At 45.4% G+C, this 6025-nt stretch overlaps 1 long non-coding RNA gene across 1 annotated transcript; it reads right to left on the bottom strand.

Annotated features, from left to right (window-relative positions):
* Positions 1-3067: 3067 nt before the first annotated feature.
* Positions 3068-4947, bottom strand: LOC103632139 (uncharacterized). The gene is made up of 3 exons (XR_002263719.2): positions 4538-4947; positions 4358-4441; positions 3068-3208 (listed from the first exon to the last, which is right to left on the bottom strand). It is a non-coding gene; the product is annotated as an uncharacterized lncRNA (long non-coding RNA).
* Between the last annotated feature and the right edge of the window lie 1078 nt (positions 4948-6025).

Raw genomic sequence — 6025 nt, 5'->3', positions numbered from 1 at the left:
TGATGTTTTCGTTTTCACTGCACGCATGGAAAAATAGGATGACATGGTTCACACAGAGCATAAATTCATATACAAAGTCGGATAAATACATACACTGTGTAACATAATTGATAAACAACCTAATGTCGGTTCAACTAACAGCCCCGCGAGAATTAGGGACGGTTTTATGGCAACATAAAATCGTATTCATCGTCGTAAAAATCATCACTAGAATGCATAAATAGTGTAAGTAGCAGGCATAAAACATAATCATCGATGGTATAAACATGGATCGGATAGTTCGTCGCCGGAGGACGATCCCGAGGCCGCTAGATCAAAGGACGTCGCCGAAGCCATCGGGTCGAAGGAGTTGGTCGTCGAAGGACTCCAGAGCCACCCACGCCTCGCGTGGCTGCCATCGCTAGAGACGACCGCGCCTCGCGCGACCGTTGAAGCGACCCTCGTACCTTGTAGCCATCGCCACCGCTGCCGATGCCTACCGCGCCTCGTCCAACTGCAGTTGCCACCGGGCCTAGGGTGCGCCGCCGCCGCCCGTCCGCTTCGTGAGCACCGTCACCGCTTGCCCGCCCGCCTCGGGAGCGTCATCGTCGCTCGTTCCTGTTGGAGTGCCATCGTCGGTCGCCCGCCTCGGGGCGGCACCGCCGCTGGCCCCCAGGATCGCCGCCGCTTGCACGCCCGAGGGAACCAACACCGCCGCTAAAACCTAATCGCTAGCGGCGTGGGGTTGTTTTTATAGCAGCCTAGACCTGGTCCGGCTCGACCGGATTGCACCGTCTGACCTGGGCTTCCACTAGTTATTGGAAGCCTAGGGCTCGTAATATACAATCTATCTATCTATATATATCACCGATCTCAATATCTCAAATTCTTTGCCAATATTATTGCCGGTGGTGGTGCCTCCTCAACTTGTCTATTTAGCCATGTATTGCATGGCGACGGAGAGTCACAACAGTGGTTCGAGGTGCTTGGAGAAGCATGTTACATGACATGGACATCAGGTAGTAAAGGTGTTGTCGCGGGGAAGCGTGTTGCATGGCGCGTGAGATAGTAAAGTCGGTGTCGTGGGTGGGGCGCGGCAAGGGAGACTAATGAGTCGAAAGCCAGCAGGATGGTCTGCTCGAGGTCCTCCATGACGATGCAGAAGTATACGGGTGAGAGAGGCAGAGATGAGGAAAGAGATGGAAAGTTGGGATTAAATACGACGACAACGAGGAGGAGAAGGAAGTGCTCGTGGTGGTTGCATGGTTGGTTGCGTATGCGGGAGATAAGACTTATCTATTTTGTTAGGTGAGGCGTGGGCAAAAAAATAGATCTACAATGCTGCGGCGGTGACTGGTGAGTCAGAGGCTAGTAGGATGACCTCTGGTTGTTAGGCGAGACGTGGGGGAGAAAAAATCTACGCCGTGATGGCGGCAACTGCCGAGTTGATGCTCGTGGTTTGTTGCTTGGTTACACAAGCAAGAGATAAGACTTATCTTATCACGATACGTGGAGGAATAAAGTAGATCTGCCCGCTTTGGTTGTGACGCACGACCGTGAAACTCATGTAAAGATAAAGATGTTTGTACTTGTGGCAGCCCTCCCAAGTTATCAGGCCCACATGCACCAATCCTTGCTTTGATGGCCTCAGATGGCTATGCACGTGTACCAGGTAACTTAACAAGGCTATCACGAGTTCAACCACTTGAACTCATCATCCCAAGGATCTCCCACCATACATGCATATTACAGTAATCACATTCGATACACACACTTCGGAGATAAGAGCGGAAGACTTTACAAACATTCTTTACCTTTTCAAAACTCAAGTTTATTACATAGGAAGAGTTACATTTATTACAAGTCCTGATATACTCAAAGTGCATAACTTATTACAATAGCAGGAAGGTAGAAACCCTCCAAAGATTATACACAAGCCTAACTAATCCTCCTCCAGAACTGGAAATGCCCTCCAGCCATAGGAACACCTAGAGTACTCCTCATCACCTACAACAACATGGGTTCGAAAACCCTGAGTACGGAGTGTACTTTCGCAAGTCTTACCCGACTAAGGAAAAATGACTCTCAAGGATATGCTGGTTAAATAGGAATCAAGGAAAAGGCTTTAGCAAGAATCAACTTAGATACTTTTGCAGAAATAACTTACTAAAGTGAGTCCTTACTTTCAATATTTTAACGCCAGATTAAATATTAATAGACTCTGGTAGCATCTAGTCTAATTTCACCATCTCATCAATACAACATCATTTTTATTCATAATGTTTACATCCTGACTTAGGTTGCAGGGCAGCGATCAAGTCTCCACTCTCCGGGGATATAACGGCGATCCGAATCGATTTACTCAGCTGAGGATCTCTAACCACACGACATATGTAGCACTTAACCCTTGCATATGTCAACCATTCCCACGGATCCTCCACTGCATGAACAGGTCCGCGCCACCCGAGAGCACACCACCCTTTTTAGGCGGTCCTTTGCCAGGAGGGTACGTGCCACTCTCGCCATCTCTCCACTCCCAGTGCGCGATTGTCTTTTCATGTATGGAATAGCCGGGTTCAAGCTTACCCTGTCCCATATCCAGGGCATGTGGCCAGTTAAGATAGTCCTTGATCATACAGGCCTACATACGCATCCAATCCTTAATTAACCTGGGTAGAACATCACTTGTTCATAGCCCAAGTCCCGATTTAAGTACTTCCATCCTTAGGATTGTTTGTGTTCCTTAGGATGAAAAGAGCATTATAGGGAACTTTGCAGTAAGATCCCACCATGCTCCCAATGAAAATATTCTTGCAGGTAGAAGCCATCCTTCCTCAGGATAACCCCTGAGCTAGGCATTATTGCAAAAGACAGCCTCTATCCACAAGATCTAAGCAGGGCTAAGCATTTTTGTAAATCATATTTTGATACTTCATCAGAAGTATCTATAAAGGTATGGATATCAAGGTAGGCAATGCATCAAATAGTTTCCAAGCAATTCCTATAAACTTAATGCACATTTCACTAGACTTAAGTGTATAAAAGTCTTTTTAAAAATACAAGGAAGGGTAAATGCACCGGGGCTTGCCTTTGTTGCAGTGAAGAGGCTCAAGACCTTTCTACCCAATAACCAGTTAGATAGCTCTATCCACTTGCTGAATAGGCACTCGAGCAAACTCCTCTTCCACAACCACTTCGTCTTGAATTTACACTCCTTCTGCTCGGAGCTCTACATGAAATGATATGAACATGAATGCATATACTTGTGCAACTACAAAGAAGATACTCTAAAGCAGTACAAACTACACCTTACTAAAGGTGCACACAAAACTAACCAAACAACAGGGGAGCTAAACATTCTAATATCATCACTAAGCTCTCAAGCCACACTAGGGAACTCTGTCTCCATAACCAATAACTCTATGCTTGACTTAAGTAAGGACTTACTTTTCTGACTTGAATCCTACAACTTGAACTTCTAGAGAATTAGAACAATCTTCAAACTACACCAAAAATCCAGATCCCACTAGGCACTCTTGCTTCTTTATCCAAAGATCAGGTTTCACTTGTTAAACTTGTTCCTTTTTCCAAATTTCTAATCCACATGTGATTATGTTCTTCTTATTATTTCAATTAGGGACTCTACAAGGATTTCTGAACAAATGGCTTACAAACAGCACCAAACTTTTACCAAGTGATCAGCTTCTGATAACAAATTTCTCAAAAAAAATTCCATGATTTTTGGTGCTCAATTCTTATTTCTAAAATTTATTCCCTGAAATTTGGCATCTGTCGTAAAAATCCTAAATTTATTTTTTTACTAGAAAGTACATGATTTTATACTATTTTTGTACAATTTGTGGTCTAATTAACAAGCTCTCAGCTAAATAAATAAAGGGAAGGCATTAAATTGCGGGCTGAATCCGGCCCACGCAGCACATTACCGAGCAGGGCTGGCATGCGGCTGAGAGCCCACGCTTGCGTTTGTTCTTTTGCGCAAAGGACCCACGTGCCTGGAATAATCCAACGGAACCCAGGCCACTATTGCCCTATTCCACTGACAGAAGCACTTAAGTTCTTCGGTTTATCTCCTTTTACAAACGCTCGGCCACAACACTCCGCCGTCCACTCTGGCGAGCCGACGACTAAACGACCACCATGGTGCGACACAGGTAACCGCGAGGTCACTAACAGGGTCCCTGGATTACAGTGAACTCGAGCATGCATTAGATCAACCTGCAAAGATACTACAACCGTGCTACCGACAATGGCGGCGGAAACCTCGGTCTGGTGGGCACGATTCCCCAACCGCCGCGCAGTAGCGTTCAAATCAAGAGCACGGGAAGTATCACAAGCTCAATAAGGACACCGTGCTCACCTAATCTTGCTCAGAGAAAACACAAGGTGACCGGTTGACGATTGGGTGGTTCACGGCGGCGCTCCGCAACGTCGAGGTCGTGTTCTGAACAAATCACCATGGTTGAGTTAGAAAAACCTCTTCGGCGAGCTTCACTGATCTAAGGAGAGCTTGGAACAAGCATCACGCAGGCATACAAACCTTTGAGGCGTTTATGAGGGGGATAGTCGGCTGGGCTGGTCACCAGGCCGAGAATATGACACATCGCTCAGGAGCAGACCAAACTGGGGAGTCGGAAGGGAGATTACTCAGACCTGAACACCACAACTCCTTCACTCACACGATGAACACGCTGGGGAAACAACAGGAGGACAACAGTGTGGGGTTTGTGCCTTCAAAGACTAGAACAAACAGATATACACAACTGATTTGTTGTGGCCCTGCAGAAGCTCAATCATAGGGGACCAACAAGGCTAATATGCTCCATACTTTTACTGCATGATCACCACGGGTAGCAAGGGTATAGGGAGTCAATAGCTGTAGCCAAAGCTCTCTAGACAGCAAGGTCTTCTGGACCAAGATTTAAACAAAGGAATGGGAAGTCTATGGCAGGGTTCGCTGAACTTGTCTCAAAACCAGTGGAGAAGCGTTCCCAGGTCGCCAGCACAGCAGGGACTCAAAAACGTGGCATACAAGCACAAACACCACGCCAGCTCTTCAACTCAACACAAATATCCCCTTTGTCCATTACTGCAGACAGTAAACAAATTGGATAAGGATGCTGCTGCTCACTGCCCACAAAACAGCTAGTATTTGATTTTTTTTTCCATAGAAAGTGGGGCATCTAGCACTTGAGCTATGTACCAGATCCTTATCTCCATCAAAATTCACAAGCGACACCAGCAGGGAGGGGGTTATCTTCTTCAGGTTTCTAGAAGCAGCACAGGTCGACTGAAACAACCATCACTGTCCCATTTACCCACCTCCATGTATAGCCCCTTTTATCTCACACTTTCACATAGCAGCAGACCAAACCTTCTTAACCAAAGTTATTCTCTAAACATAGTTCTATCAGGTTGCTTCAACAATCCAATGTCGAAATTACCGAGAACAGAAACTGCATGGGCTCAAAATGAACCCAGCTCCCTGAATATTTGTTTCAGTTAACTGAAACAACCCATAGACAGCCTGACAGAGGAGTTATGGGTGCATTTTACTCCAAAATTTATACAACACCATGTCAAACTCACTTTAGGATACTTGTTCCTCATCACATGATATCCAACTTTGTTATATAGTTCCTAGTCTAAAACCTGATGGAATGGTCACAAAAGTGTTCCTAAACTGACACCACACACTGCAAATTCAGTTTTCAGGCAGCTGGATGAAATTCAGTCTCTGCAACTGAGAGTCCATTTTTGGGCAATCTTTACACCACTTTGTGTGTGGGGTCAAGCCCAACTCACTTAAAGGAAGTTGTTCTATAACACATGGTCTTCAAACTTGATACATAAATTCAGGTTTAAAACCACCTAGAACAGACACTACACAGCTCCAAAACTGCACTAAAAATATTGATTTCAGACTTTCAGTTCTGAATAAACTAAGTCACCAACCACCTGACAGTCAAATTTTGAGCAGCTGTTACTCCAATTTTCATATAGGATCATGTCCATCATCCTTTAATAC

The sequence above is a fragment of the Zea mays genome, chromosome 7 (genome assembly GCF_902167145.1).
Source record: "Zea mays cultivar B73 chromosome 7, Zm-B73-REFERENCE-NAM-5.0, whole genome shotgun sequence".
Taxonomy (NCBI): Eukaryota; Viridiplantae; Streptophyta; class Magnoliopsida; order Poales; family Poaceae; genus Zea; species Zea mays.
The sequence above is the reverse complement of the archived record's forward strand: the minus strand, read 5'-3'. Positions and strand labels throughout refer to the sequence as shown.